At 38.9% G+C, this 15617-nt stretch overlaps 1 long non-coding RNA gene across 4 annotated transcripts in view; it reads right to left on the reverse strand.

Moving 5' to 3' along the window:
- LOC102148213 (uncharacterized) overlaps nucleotides 1-15617 on the reverse strand; it is a 140907-nt gene that overhangs the window by 95844 nt on the left and 29446 nt on the right. For 3 of the 4 annotated variants that reach the window (XR_011441018.1, XR_011441017.1, XR_011441019.1), the window contains exon 2: nucleotides 10386-10486. This is a non-coding gene — a long non-coding RNA (uncharacterized lncRNA). The remainder of the gene's footprint in view (nucleotides 1-10385; nucleotides 10487-15617) is intronic. The other variant, XR_011441020.1, reaches the window with a different exon arrangement.

The following is a 15617-nucleotide window of genomic DNA, read 5'->3' on the forward strand; positions in this document are numbered from 1 at the left end:
GAGTCATTAATGCACATGAACTTGTTAAAGTCTTCTCTGCTGGCTCCTCTTCTGTACCAGATTTCTAAATTTGAAGTGCTTCAGGGTTTGGCTTTGGGCCTTAACCCTCTGTACACTCCCTAGGTGATCTCATCCAGTTCCAGGACTTTAAATGCCATCTGCATGCTAATGATTTCCTAATTTATATCTCCAACATTTCTCCTAAGCTCTAGACTGATAGATATAAAGATACAAAAGATCTGTCTACTTGATAGCATGTCTTACATGTGTAATATGTATCTTGAACTTAATGTAGCTAAAATAATCTCTTGATTTCCCTCACCCCTTTAAGCCTTTGCTTCCCTAGTCTTTCCCACCTCAGTCAATAATCTAATTGATTGCTCAAGCCCAAAAGCTAGAAGTCATCACTGTCTTCTCTCTGGTCCCTGTTTTCAAGGTTAAACCCATCAGGAAGCCCTGTTGTCTCAACTCCAGCAAACATGCTGAAGCCACCCACATCCTATCCGCCCTGACAACCTCATCATCATCTCTTAGACGAACTACTGCAAGAGCCTCCCAACTGGTTTCCACTTGTAATCTTGGCCTCTAAATTCTATTTCCTACATAATAGCCATGGAGATTTTTTTTCAAATTGTAAATTAGGTGGTGCCAAGATTTAAACCCTTGAAATTCCTTCCATTGCACCAAAAATCAAATCTTACTTCTTACCATGGCCTCTAAGATACCTCTTCACATGCACTTCCCCCTCAGTTTCTCAGCTCCAACCTCAGAACCTCTTTTCTCTTCTTCCAACACACCAAGCTTTTAACTGCCAAGTCTGTGGACTCACTGTTCCCTCTGTCTTCTGGGTTTCCCTACTTCTAGTTTTCCCCTATAACATCACCCCTTAAGGTCTTCACAGTCCACACTATTATTTGAAATCTTATTTGTTTGTTCACTTTTTTTGATGAATCCCACCTAAAAAGTAAATACTATGAAGGCAGGGCAGGGACCTTATCTGTCCCGTTCACTCTTCACCAGGGTTTTCTCAGTACCTAGAGCAGTGCCTGCCACATAATAGGTACTCAATAAATATTTGTTGACTGCACAAAATGATTTGAGAACTTATGCAGTGGAGAAAACTGCAAAACTTAGTTTAACCCAACATTCTTCAAATTTATTTGACCACAGAACCCTACCTGCCATTGTAAAGAATAATCATTATCCCAGGGATCATTTCCTAGAATAAACTTTAGTTTATGCTGGTTTAACACCAGTATTGAGAAGAGCTAATGTTTGAGCCCCAGTGGGTCTTTATCATCAAAACTTGAGAATCTCTTGTAAGCAGGCATTTTGGGAGGTTTTTGGGAGTCCAGGATATTTTTGTTGGAGAATGACAATTTTAAAAGTAAGCTGTTGACTATTTTTTCTTTGAGATTTGGGTTCAAAAAATCAAGAAAGCAGCTCAAAATTACAGGGGTCAGGGAAAGAGGAGGTGTTGGAGGTGGAAGAGAAGGAGTCCAGACAGGATACAGCAAAATTAAGGGATGTGGTTGACTAAGCGTAAATGAGCTTGAGGCCGAGTAAAGCTTTCCTACTTCTAATGGAATTTTTAGAAACAGAAACCTGCAGTTGGAAACTTGGCTATTTTTATACTGTGTATGTTTTCTGTAATTATTTCTTTTCTGTTTTCCCTCATGTTTAGTAAAGCTGTTCTTGAAAATACCGGCTCATCTCAGTTATGCCAAGAGAAAACAGTTTTGTCCACATTGAAATTTTTAAAGGAGAACCACACAGCCTTGGGCGAGGCATGAACAGGTGATGTGTTGACACGGAGAATCTGGAAAACAGAAACCAAAAGTAAAGAAGAGAGTCAAGGCTCAGAGTTGGGGGGAGTTGTTTGGCCCCTTCCAACCTGGAAACACTCTTTCAAGAGTCTGATTTGGTTCAGCTCTGATCTGTTTAAACTTTGCAGGGTTTTGTGCTGAGTCCTAACTAGACAAGGCTAATTCTTTATAAAGGGCACACATATACGACATTACACTATAAAAGACAGTTGACAGGGCCAGCCCGGTGGCGCAGCCGTTAAGTTCACACATTCTGCTTCAGTGGCCAGGGGTTCGCTGGTTCAGATCCCGTGTGAGGACATGGCACTGCTTGGCATGCCATGCTGTGGTAGGCGTCCCACATATAAAGTGGAGGAAGACAGGTACGATGTTAGCTCAGGGCCAGTCTTCCTCAGCAAAAAGAGGAGGATTGGTAGCAGTTAGCTCAGGACTAATTTTCCTCAAGAAAAAAAAAAGACAGTTGACAGAGGAATTGTCTAGTTGCATGAAAAGCTTTAGGTAAAATTAGGCCAGGAGAACTTGAGAAAATCCTCAATGATTTGAAATGCATGCAAGGAATATGTGAGAAGTTTTGTACACATAGCAGAGTGCTCTGAATTTGGACCCTGTATTTCTCAATCCATGACTGCACTAAGATTGGCAACTGGATTTTGTCTTTGGGGCAGAATCTTGCTTTATCCCTAGAGAGACCAATGGGAGATCATTTTTGGTCACAAAGATGGCTGAAACCCAGGGGAATAACCCAGAAGTAAAGACTTAAGATTAGGGGAGTCAGGTATTATATTAAGTAATTAGTGAGTATTGTATAAGTAATTAGTAGGATAAAGGGCTGCCTCTGTGGCAGATAGGCCGCAATTTTGAAGGGATATTTATGTTGCTTGTGATTTTTCTATTAGGTAGTACCTGGTCTTAGGGAGTGTCAGGGTTCTCCAGAGAAACAGAACCAACAGTGTGTGTGTGTGTGTGCGTGTATACATTCTACAGGGCCAATGTCCCAGTTTGAGTCTTAAAGCTAGAAGCTGCTGCAGAACCAGGAAGAGCTGATCTCCTAGTTCCAAGGCCATCAGGCAGGAAGAGCTGATGTTCCAGTTTAAGGGCTGTTAGGCAGGAGAATTCTCTCTTATTTCAGGGGAGGGTTAGCCTTGTCAGGCCTTCAACTGATTGGTTGAGGCCCACTCATATTATGGACAGCAATCTGCTTTACTCAGGGTACTGATTTAAATTTTAATCTCACCCAAAAACATCCTCACAGAAATACTCAGAATGACGTTTGATAAAATATCTGGGCATCCTGGACACATAACATTAACCACCACAGGGAGTGAGAGATGTGCATAATCAGATTTCCATCCAAGATGGTGAACTGGCTCCAGAAACATGGTAGCAGGTTGGACATAAGAAGGGAGAGAATCAGACCCTGTATCAGACATAGCCATTGGATTTCACGACAATGATACTTGCGATTCAGTTTAAGTTTTTCTTTTCTATGCTGTATTTCCCATGTGTTATCTTCAAACCTTAGTGTTATGGGTTAAATTGTGTCCCCATAAAAAAGATATGTTGGAGTCACAACATCTAGCACCTTAGAATGTCCCTTATTTGGAGATAGGTTGTGTATAGAGGTATTTATACCTTACTTGGAGATAAGGTATTTATAGGGTATATATGAAGGTAGTACCTCAGAATGTCACCTTATTTGGAGATAGGGGATTTATAGAGGTAGTAATGAGATCATTAAACTGGGCCCTAATCCATTATGATTGGTGTCCTTATAAGAGGGACAATTTGGATTTATAGGGTATATATGAAGGTAGTACCTCAGAATGTCACCTTATTTGGAGATAGGGGATTTATAGAGGTAGTAATGAGATCATTAAACTGGGCCCTAATCCATTATGATTGGTGTCCTTATAAGAGGGACAATTTGGACACAGAGACATGCCTAAAGGGAAGACAATATTAAGAGACACAGGAAGAATACAGCCATCTACAAACCAAGGAGAAAGCCTGAGAACAGATCCTTCCCTCAGAAGAAAGAACACTGCCAACACCTTGATTTCAGATTTCTAGCTTCCACAACTTTGAGATAATCAATTTTTTGTTGTTTGAGCCACTCAGTTTGCAGTACCTTGTTATGGCAGCCCTCGGATACAAGTACATTAGTACAGTCCACTACACATAGTAGCCTGTGTAAACCATACTTGGAAGAATGGAGGAAGGAGCTGATGCACATCTAGAGAATGAAGCTCCATGGGTAGGGGGAGCAGCAGCACAGAGGAGAGATCATAAGATGGCAGAGACAATTGGGGAAGAAGCCCAGAGTGATGAGCTATGGTCTGAAGAGAGTCTCAAATGAGGTTTTGAAGATGATAGGACTTTGTATACAAAAAAAATACTATAAACAAGGGTATATATCATTATGACTTGACAATATCATTACCAAAAAATTTTACTGGCTACCTACTGGAAAAACTACTGACACAGCTAGTTCATAGTGATCATTCCTGTGTTTGATCAGCTGAGAAGCATTAATGGGGTTTATATTAACTTTTGAAATGTTAAAAATTAAAAGGTTTGTATTAACATTGACAAAGTTAGAAAGTAAAGGGTATATATTAACTTTGACAATGTTAAAAATTAAAGGATGATCTTTGACTACATCTGCATCAACAATTGAGGCACAAACATCTCAAATAGAGGATGTACGGGAGCCACAGTGACTACAGAATCATGCCTTGCAAGTACATCTCTTTGTCTGAATGCTACCACACGAGCATGCTAGTCCCTTGTTTCCTGAGGTACCCCTTCCACTGAAATGTTGCCCTAGATATAAATAAGGAGCACTATAAGGCCATAAGAGCAGAAAAAGGAAAGATGAATAGAAGGAAAGGAGGGAGGGAGGGAGAGACATAGGACATTTTCTTACCCCAGAGCCAAGTTCCAATCCATTTGAAATAACCAGATGTGGTTTCAGATAATACTGGATATTTCTAAAGTAGATCATTGGGATATTTGACAAATGTCGTAGTTAAATTATTAATATGGGATAAAGATACTATGTAATAGTAATCTACAAAAATTAATGCTTCTTTAGTGTCTTCATTTCATGGTTCACTTCTAAAATCTTTGAATCAGCTTCTAATTTCAGAAAATGGAATGAAGATTCCTTGGAGATCTAGGAACTAGGCAGAAGGGAAAGAAATTCAATGACAGTATCTTAACATCTTTAATAATGAGCAATACTAATATGATAACAACAGCTATGCCTTTATTCTAAGGATTTCCATTTTAAAGGCTTGCTGTTATTCATTTTCCTTGCCTAGTTCCTTGTTAATTATAATTTTGGGGGGCTATGTGCATGACTTGAATTCTATCAAATACCAAATGATTTCCCACATATCTAAGTTTGGAATCTCTCTCTTTTAATAGACAGAAATTACTCTCCCCCAGAGAAGTGATATAGCAACAATGTCCAGACAGTCAAAACGAATGTCATTGTCTTTCTTCCTTATTGATGAATAACTGCTGATGCTTCTAGTCCCAGGTACCGCTAGGAAAGAAAATGGTAACACATAACTGGCAATAGCTTTCCTAGGACAGAGGGTGGGAGATGGATTGAGTGTCCTTTTACCTTAGGGATATGTTAGCATATCTGCAAGGAAAGTACTTGATGTGGTTTCTAAGGACATGTTTGATAGATTTTCCTGGCCTAGGATTGTCCATGTATAGGATATATTGTCTTTATGTCTCTAAATATTCTGCAAACAGTCTGACATTCACTGTACTCTGTGAAGTCATTTTTGTAAAGAAGGTCCTAAATGAAACAAATGGCTAGGACAATGACTTTGGGAAGGTCTGAACCAGTTCCGATGTAAGGCCTTTTCCAGGAAAATCCCAGGACTTTTAGGGGTGCTTGTTTCTCATTCCATTGCAAAACATGACAGTCTTGGGTAGACTTAATACAAGTGAACATGATTATGCAGCCCTGCTCCACATCAGCAGTGAGAGTAAATGCCTCTGCCAGAATTCTGTTTCTAGCCAGACATCCATTAGTAAACATCGCAGTCTTAAAGTATTGGTTGGCTTCTGTGGCTGACTCGTCTGCATAATGGAAACTAGGTCCAGATTTTTTTGAGTATCAACATGGGGAAGCATAGAAATCCTGTCTCCAAGAGATGTAATTAGAAACTTGGGGCATCCAGAATAGAATTTTGGTAAAAGTCTGATTAATTTCCTGTTTTTTTCAACTTAAAATGTTCTTAATTGAAAATATAAAAATATTTCCTTTGTGTTTCTTGTTTTGTGATAATGCCAATTAAGGAAGTACTCCCTAGTTCTAACTCTGCGTTGCTCAGTATTGCCACATTACTTTCTTCATAGAGATCAGCATAAATTGAAACATCGTTCTTTAACCTGAGTGATTGATTGTTCCAAGTGGCTATTTCTAACGAATTGAGATGATTTCGTTGAAATGCACATTATAAATAATAGTATTATTTTACAAATTCTTAAAATAATGATCCTATTAGTTAGTATACACTTCATGGTTTTAAAAACATGTCACCCTGTGTTCTCTCTTTTAATGGCCCTATAGGGTGGGAAGGGAAGGCAACATCCGCCTTTTACAAGTGAGAAAACAAGCTCAGAGAGATGAAGAACTTGGCCAAGGTCACAAGTAAATTAGGCTGCTCTCAAGATCAGCCTGAAGGTCTGTGATAGTGTTTTCTTAGTATTCCTTGTTGAAGAAGGAGAAACTGCCAGTTAGATGGGAGGGTTCCAAACTCCGGAACCTGCACACAAGTCCTTTAATCTCATCTGGCTCTGAGCTCCCTGGCTTGCTAGACCCCTGTAGTGATAACTGCCACTACAGCTTGTCTAGAATGAAACGCGTTTAACCTTAAAAGATTTACTTACCACACATGCAGGTAGTGAGAAATTACAAAGTCTTATCAGAAAGCCAATGTGATTTTTCCAAAGAAGATATACAGATGGCCAACAGGCACATGAAAAGATGTTCAACATCACTAATTATCAGGGAAATGCAAACCAAAACTACAATGAGATATCATCTTATACCCATCAGAATGGCTATAATTAACAAGACAGGAAATAATAAGTGCTGGAGAGGAATTGGAGAAAAAAGAATCCTTATACACTGCTGGTGGCAATGCAAACTGGTGCAGCCACTGGGGAAAACAGTATAGAGATTTCTCAAAAAATTAAAAATAGAGATACCATATGATCCAGCGATCTCACTACTGGGTATTTATCCAGAGAACATGAAATCGACAATACAAGAGATTTATGTATCCATATGTTCATTGCAGCTTTATTGCAATAGCCAAGACATGGAAGCAACCCAAGTGCTCATCAACTGATGAATGGATAAAGAATATGTGGTATATATATATATATGTATACAATGGAATACTACTCAGCCATAAAAAAAGGATAAAATCGTCCCATTTGCAACAACATGGATGGACTTAAGGGAATTATGTTAAGCAAAATAAGCCAGACAGAGAAAGACAAACACCATATTATTTCACTCATATGTGGAAGATAAACACATGAACAAGGAGAACAGATTAGTAGTTACCAGAGGAAAAGGGGGTAGGAGGTGGGAAAAAGGGGTAAAGGGGCACATATGTATGGTGACAGATAAAAACTAGACTATTGGTGGTGAGCACAATGCAGTCTATACAGAAACTGAAATATAATAACGTACACCTGAAAGTTACACAATATTTTAAACCAATATGACCTCAATAAAATAAAATAAAGAAAGCCAAGTGATAAATTTTTGAGGCTATTTCATAACCTGGTAGTACTTGACATGGTTACAAAAATAAATTACGTGGCCCTCTCAAATGAGGAACAACAAATAAACAAGGGTGGCAAGTGGCAGAGATCAGCGTAGAAGTAGTGACACATCTGGTAGGCATTCGTAAATAAAAAAATATTGAACTTGTTGGGCCTCCTTCCCTGGAAGAACCCTGCGAACCTCCACATGTTCTTTTTTACAGTCACCACAACGGCCCCACTGAGAGTTGCCTAGACAGGAAGTATCACCCCATTTTACCTATGGAAAAGCTGAGGGTTCAAAGGTCAGTGGACTGATCCAAGTTCACATAGTGAGTCACCAGCAGAGAGTAACCCCAGTGCTAATTTCTCCTCAATGATTTGATTGTCACAAGTGACTTTTTTGAGGTAATCAAAGGAACATATGTGGAGAATGAGGACATTTATGGCACACTTATTAAATATGCAGGTGACAAAGACTGAGTGCTAGGCCTAGCTCTGCCCCTAACTGGTTAAGATTTGAACAAGTTACTCAACCAGACTAGGCCTCAATGTCTTTCTTGGAGAAATGAAACAGTTGAACTAGATTAGGGATTTTCAAATTTTCTTCTTTTTTTTTTTTTTTAAGGAAGGTCTTAATGTTTTAAACATTTATTCAAAGTACATTGTGATGTTATAAATGTAACTGATTAAAGCTGAGCTGCATACAATCCCACCTCCTGCCTGGCTCTCCCTATTTCCTACTGGATTTCCTGGACACAGTCTAAAAACCACAGTATTAGGTAATCCAAAAGCTCCTTCCTGTCCTAAAATGCAATGTTTTTATGATTGGAAGTAATCAGCTTTCTAATTTGCTACCTATTCATGTCCCCTACAGCATCTTGCGGTATAAAAAAGCCCCAGACTTAGAGTCAGGGGAACTGGGTGTGAATCGCTGTTCTACCAACCAATTATCTATGTCCACTTAATCAACTTGTCTCACCTCTCTAAGTCTGTTTCCTCATCTGTAAGATGAAGATAGTAACCCTTCCTGGTTAAGAGTGTTTTGTGAACTATAAAAGATTGAATAAATGTACAGTGTAATTAGTATTATCTTCTGTGCACAACACCTTTCCCTGTGTGTTCTGTGCACAAGAAGCTTCCCTGGGAAGATGGCTTTATCCTCAGAATGATGTGGAGTACCAATACGGATTGAGTAGCTCTTTGGGAGGCTTGCCCAAGAGTAGAGGTGTTATCTATCACGTATTTGGGCTTCATCTTCTCTGTGAGCTGAAAGCCAAGTCAGTAGAGAGGGTCTGAGCTATCAACATACCAAATAATTAAACCAAGGAGGGATCATTGTTAAGTTTAAAGGGGAGAATTGTCTGCATGATCTACCCTTGATAATAATGACACAGCTATATTTCCCCCTCCACATGAAGCCATGACTCAATAGTAATTATTGTCATTCATTGAGTGCCTACCATGTGCTAGGCACTGTTTTTACATGTTTTCTCATTCGAACTTCACAAGAACCCTCTGCAATGGTGTCATGTTTATTTTATAGTGAGAGAGAACCAATAGAATTGGGTATTATTCCTATTTTTATAATTTAGAAAGGCTAAGTAATTTTCTCAGATTCATACAAATGGCAAGTGGCAGATCCTGAACTCTGAATTCAAAATGCTAAACTGCCCAGCTCTGCATTTCCCAGTTGGAAGAAATTATTTTCCTCACTCAGCATGAGGGCCAAAAGCCTCCATTCCTCTTTATCTTTGCAGTGCCTTAGTCAGCTCCATCTCTCCATTTTTACTACTTTTTTTTACTTCTTCCTCCATTCAAAAGTGCTTCATTCATCTTCATAAAACTCAGAGATGGGAAGCGCCTATTAGTCATTAATGCCCCCCCACCCCCACCCTTGTCTCCTGCTTGTTCTCTCTAGCATGAGAGTTAGGGAATGAAGTCACATCTCTTAGGGGAGTTAGTCCCGTAACTAATTCATCTCTGTCAGGAAGACTTATCCTCCTCTTCAATTTTGCATTTTACCCAATTCTTTCTCTCTGTGGGCTGTACTCTTCAGCTCTTCAGATCGCATTGTCTAAGCCTGCCCAGGCTCCCAGCAGTGATTTTGCTGAGCTGCCTCTTCCCCTCACGCGAGGGCCACATAGTTTTCTTATTAGCACCTGGAAGATGCTTACCCCAGTAGACAGAGGTAGAGGTGAGCTATGGGAGGATGCTGGGAAAGAAAGCAAGGAGGAAGAGGCATGAGCATGAGGCTTGAAACCTGCTTAGTCAGCAAACCTAGGACCCATTTCCACTTGGACATTTCACTCAGGTGGCCTCTCCACTGGCAGCAGAAGCACTTACTGTCCAGCTAGGCATGATTCCATAGGATGCTACGCAAGGCCCTAAACTTGGTGCCAGAATCACAGAAATAAATGGAATACATCACCGCAAGGAAGACAGTGTGGTCCAGCAGAAAGCACGTCAGCTGTGGGATTTGAAAAATCTAGTTTGTCATTGCTTATACTTTTTACATAGCTATGTGGCTTTGGCAAGTCATTTAACTCCCTGAGCTTCAGCTTACTCATTTGCAAAATGAGTGAACAATACCTACATAAGTGGTTTCTATAAGAATTATAAACAATGGCTGGCACACAGTAGGTACTCAATTAATGAGAACTCTTGTTTTTCAAAGCCCTAATTCTAAGTCACTTGCCCTAACCACTTCCTCATAACTCTGTATCCCATTTGGAGTCTCTAGGCAACTGTTCTTACCTCTTATTCTTCCATTTTCACTGCACTGCAAACAAGCCTAGAGCATTCTCATATTCTGGTTTCACCTTCAGCATCAGCAATTCCACACAGTTCACCACTGCCTAGAAAGCAGAACTCAGATATTAGCTATCAGCTCCAAATCAACATTAAGTTTGCTTTTCAATTTTCACTTTGATGTGAACGTCACCACTGACATGCTGGAATGGATAGAGATACTATTTGCCATCTTTGTTATTAGGTCTGTATGTACGTTGAAAATTTCTCATTTGTATCAAGGAACCATTTCACATGCATGGGTATTGGCAATAATATCTTAATATGCAAACAGAACCCAAGTTGAATGAAATATTTCATTAAAACACTCACATGAATGCATGGGACCATTCTCAGCCAAAAGGAAACTACCTTTCTCTCAGGAGAGTGAAATATACTCATTTAACAAATATTTATTGAGTTTATAATGTACAAAAGACCTTGTAAGTGCTGGAATACACTGGTTGACGTGGCAGACATATCCATGGAAACAAATCCATTTGGAAACAAATCTCCCCTTTCATGGAGTTTACATTGTAGTGAGAAACACACAGTAACACATAAATAAAGAAAATTAAGTTGAGGTGATGATTGCAATGAAGAAAACAAAACAAAGTGATATACTAGCGACTATAGAGGCTATTTTGTTTATTCATATTTTTACTTTTACCTTAATTAAAAAATCAAAGTAATAGATGCACACAGTTGAAAAAAATCAAATCCCAAAATAAATCTAATAAATAGGGAGAAGAGAAGTGTGAAGTCTTCTCTGAGGAGCTAACTGGGCTGAGACCTGAATTATGAGAAGGAGACAGCTATAAGATGGTCTGGGAAAAAGCATATTAGGCAGAAGGAATAGCTTCAAAGGCACTGAGTGCAAAGGAGCTTGGTGTACAGGTTCATGGGACAGAAGAAAAGGATAATGTGGGTGGGGTGAATTGAACAAAAGGATGAGAGGTAGGAGGGGAGGTTATAGAGGTTGTAGAGGCAGAGCCAGGTTATGTAGGATCTTATAGGGTATGTATGGTAAGACTACTGGCTATGTTCTAGTTATAGTGGGAAGCCATGGACAGGGCTGGATTAAACAAGGAAGAGATATGGATTGACTTATGTTTTTAAAAGATGATGCTGTCTTCTGGCTAGAGGATGGAGTAAAGAGGAGCAATAGTGAAAAGAGTTAGGAGGCATTTATAGTAGTCCAGATGAGTGATGGTGGTGGCTTGGAGGAGGATGATGATAGTAATGATGGTGAAATTCAGGATTTATTTGAGAAGAATTTGTGCAGAATTTGTTGATGAATTGGATTTGGGGAGTGAGGCAAAGTAGAAACTAGAATGAGTCCTAGGTTTAGACCTGAACTCCTGGGCATATAGTGGTGCCATTTATTGAGATAGGAAAGACCGGAGGTAGAACATGTTTTGGGGATTTGGTTTTGATTTGGATACGTTAAGTATGAGGGATCTATGAGACAGTCACATGGAGATGTCTAAAAGGCAAATTTGCTTGGCTATTAACAGGATGTTTCCATTCTCCTCTCTCACAATGCACAACCAACTTGTTGGTTAAATTAGAGATCTGCAAGAAAAAGGAGCAGATACCTATGCTAGTCCCAGATGCCTTTGTAATCAATTTGCAACTTTCCTAAGAGTTGATTCAGTGGCTCAGGGGACCATGGTGGGTATTCCTTGGACACCTATACTACATTCTAAGATGTGTCTGAATAGCTGTGGTTTGTAGAGGAAGTAGTTTCCCAGAATAGAGTTATATTCGGCCAAAAAACATTTCCAACTACATTTTCCACTTGGCATGTAGATAGGATATGGCATCTCATGAAGATATAATACAATCTAGTTGGAAAATGTTTCTTAGACATAGACATACTGAAGAGAAAAGGTTTTATTTTTCTTCCCCTTCAGATTTTGGTTCATACATTTATAGCTCTTATATTTGAGAGGATATCAAAGAACAATGGGTTTAGCTCCTGGTCTCAGGCATGCAAGGCATCAAGGCAGCAAACACCTCGAAGAATCAGACCTCTTTTTGTAATAGAGTTTTCGGCCTTTGAGAACTGGGCCTTTTCTTCAACATTCTTACTTTACACATTCACGTCTTCAAAAACTTATTTTTCAGCTAAAAAATTAATTGTAAATGAAATAATTCAATATAGACAATACATTTAAATGATTTATAATCACTAGGATGCTTCCTCATATGCATTTGTGCTTTGAAAGTGAAAACCATCTTCCCTCCCACCACTACCACCCTAGTGCTTAAATATCTCCTCTGAGATGTTAGTTTGCTTTTCTCACACACAGTTCTTAAATTAATTTCTGGCCTATTCCATCTAGGATTGTAATAACATGGGTTTTGATATTGCTTTACAGCTGGGCCCTTTCAGTCTATTAGACTCTTTTATAATATGCTTCTCTTTCCTATAACTGGCCTCTTACTGGCTGATGAGTCTGTTACCTTTCTGGAAGCTCTCCAGAGCTAAGTTCGTTACCAAATTGTGGTCTCCCTTAAGCTATAAATCCCACGCCCTACCCTCCCCCCAAACTAGTCTATTTCCAAGACCATCTCCCCTAACTGTAAAGCAGAAATATTATGACACATTGATACAAAGAAACTAAAGCAGCAGAATTTTTTTGAAAGCCTAGGAAGCAGCCCATCCTATAACAAAACTGAAAAGTAATCACCATTATCTACCTTCAGACCAATACCACAAACTAAAAGAGGAGGGGAACATTAATTTCAATAACAACTTGCTAACATATTCCACCCTTTCTTCTCATGGGCCATTTCTACACCAAAGGCCCGAAGATTTTGTTTGCTAGGCCTTTCAAGGTAACATTAGAACTTGTGTTCTGCACAAAAAACTAACTCAAGTCAGCTTGTGTTCTCTGAAAATGTTAGCTCAACTCTTGTCAATTACTTCTTACCTTTGTACAAGACAAACTGATTCTTATAGCTAGGCTTGCTTACCAAGAGTCTTAGGAGAATCTCCCTTCTTAGCATCATTAATGCAGAACAAAGGCTGGAGGTACAGACTGTGCATTACTTTAGTCTTAGTTCCTTTAGTCAAGATTAAGAGTTGCACCCACCAGAAAAGAATGCTCTCCTTAGGGTTTAAATTGCCAATTTCAGAGGAATTATACACCAGAACCCCTCAAGTATCACGACCTATTTGCTCTTTCCTCTACCTCCTCAACCAAAAGGGTCTCTATACTTCCTAACAAAATAACACCTACCAGAACACTAACATAGAAATGAACAATCTATTTTCTATTTAATCCATATTTTATAAATTGTCTACAATCTATTTTATAACCATCTATTCCATTTAGTCTCCCCCTGGAACTTCTACATGCTTCTTTTTTAACAATTTTACATTTCAGCCAGAGAATTTTAAGGTGGATTTAACTTCTTAACTATCTATATTCAATAATCTCTTGTGGGGCTTGCCCCGTGGTCGAATGGTTAAGTTTGTGTGGTCCACTTTGGCGGCTCAGTGTTTCACCGGTTCAAATCCTGGGTGCAGACCTAGCACCGCTCATCAGGCCATGCTGCGGCAGCGTCCCACATACCACAACTAGAAGGACCCACAACTAAAATATATACAACCATGTACTGGGGAGCTTTGGGGAGAAAAAGGAAAAATGAAATCTTTAAAAAAAAACCAAAAACTCTTGAAAAGCTGAATTGCACTTATTGAAATTCTGTTTCCTTCTTTCCCTCTTCTCTTTTTTTCTTTCCTGAGATGCAAATTTGGCAACATGCTGAAGAAAATGGACTGAGAGGGCATAGCCTTTGGAGCCAGGTAGACCTGGATTGTGCTCTTGATCTAATTATTCAGCTATTCAGAGTTCACTTCCTGGAAATGGTAATAGTCTCTATCTTATGGAATGTTGTGAAGATCAAAAGAGATGTGGCAAGGCTTAAACCCAGTGCCTAACAGTTTGATTAGGCAAACTTTGTATGTTCCAAGCAAAGTTTCTAGGTCCCAGGTTCCTATGGGGTCTGGGAGTTGGATACTAGATCACAGAAACTACTGTTTCCCAAATTTTCCTGATAACAAGAATTTCTTATGGTATTGGCTAAAAATATAATTTCCCTGGTCTCATCCAAGATCTGATGAATCAGAAACTCCAAGCCTTGAGAGTTAAGGAATTGTATTTTTAACAAACATTCCTTGTGATTCATATCATCAGAAAAGTCACGGAAACACTGATATAGACTATTAGTGTCTTTTTATATTCTGTAATTACAAGCAAAATTCAAAATAAAATAACATTATTTTAATAATTTGATTTTTTAATATGTGGAATTTCACTAGCTCCTAGTTAAATTACACAGTTGAGTATTTTAACTGAAGTTTACATCAAATATTTCAACTTTGAATCCATGTGTCTTTTTCTCCGTAGGTTCCACAAAACAGCCAAATTTCATTCTCTTTAGTGAATAAAAATGACACTGGGTTTGGCTTTAACTGATTTAGTATCAGCAGAATAAGAGCCAAGAATACTGTAAAGCACTTTGGTAATGTACAACACTACATAAATGATTATTATAACAATTATTAACTGTTACAATTATAATAATAATGGTCTACATCTACAAGACTTAACTTGTGAGTTAGCCAGCTAGCTGCATTTTAATATGCTTTTAGCAAATCTCTCTAAGCTTCATAGAGACAAAGCTTGAAATATTATGCATAAAAACAGCACAAACATCCCTTCCTGCTTGAACCCAAATTACTTTTTATTCTCTTTCTTTTTTAAAGATGGGCCTCTAGCTAAACACACATTTTAGGTTACATTTTGCAATATGTTTAGATACTTGTGTACTTTTAAGCATTTGGCATCCAGCTATACATTTACTATTTCATTCAAAGATGACACCGTGGATGGTGATTACTCTTTCCTTGTGTTGTATGTGGCAGTGACCCAGACGAGTGAGAAAATGAGGAAAAAGGGTGGGAGAAGGGTTGGGTAGATCAGTATAACAGCAGCAGCTCTTTCTGAATGAATGACTATTCAACAAGGCACATTTACTGAGCTCCTACCAGGACCCAGCTCTCATCCTAACTCCTGCACATAGTTACTAACTGCTCTGTTGGTTCACTGTTCTCAGGTTTACCTCTGAGCCCTGTGATCAGCTAGAGGCATGGGAATTATTGGTAACTGGGAGATACTTTACTGT

Source organism: Equus caballus, chromosome 7 (assembly GCF_041296265.1).
Source record: "Equus caballus isolate H_3958 breed thoroughbred chromosome 7, TB-T2T, whole genome shotgun sequence".
NCBI classification, from domain to species: domain Eukaryota; kingdom Metazoa; phylum Chordata; class Mammalia; order Perissodactyla; family Equidae; genus Equus; species Equus caballus.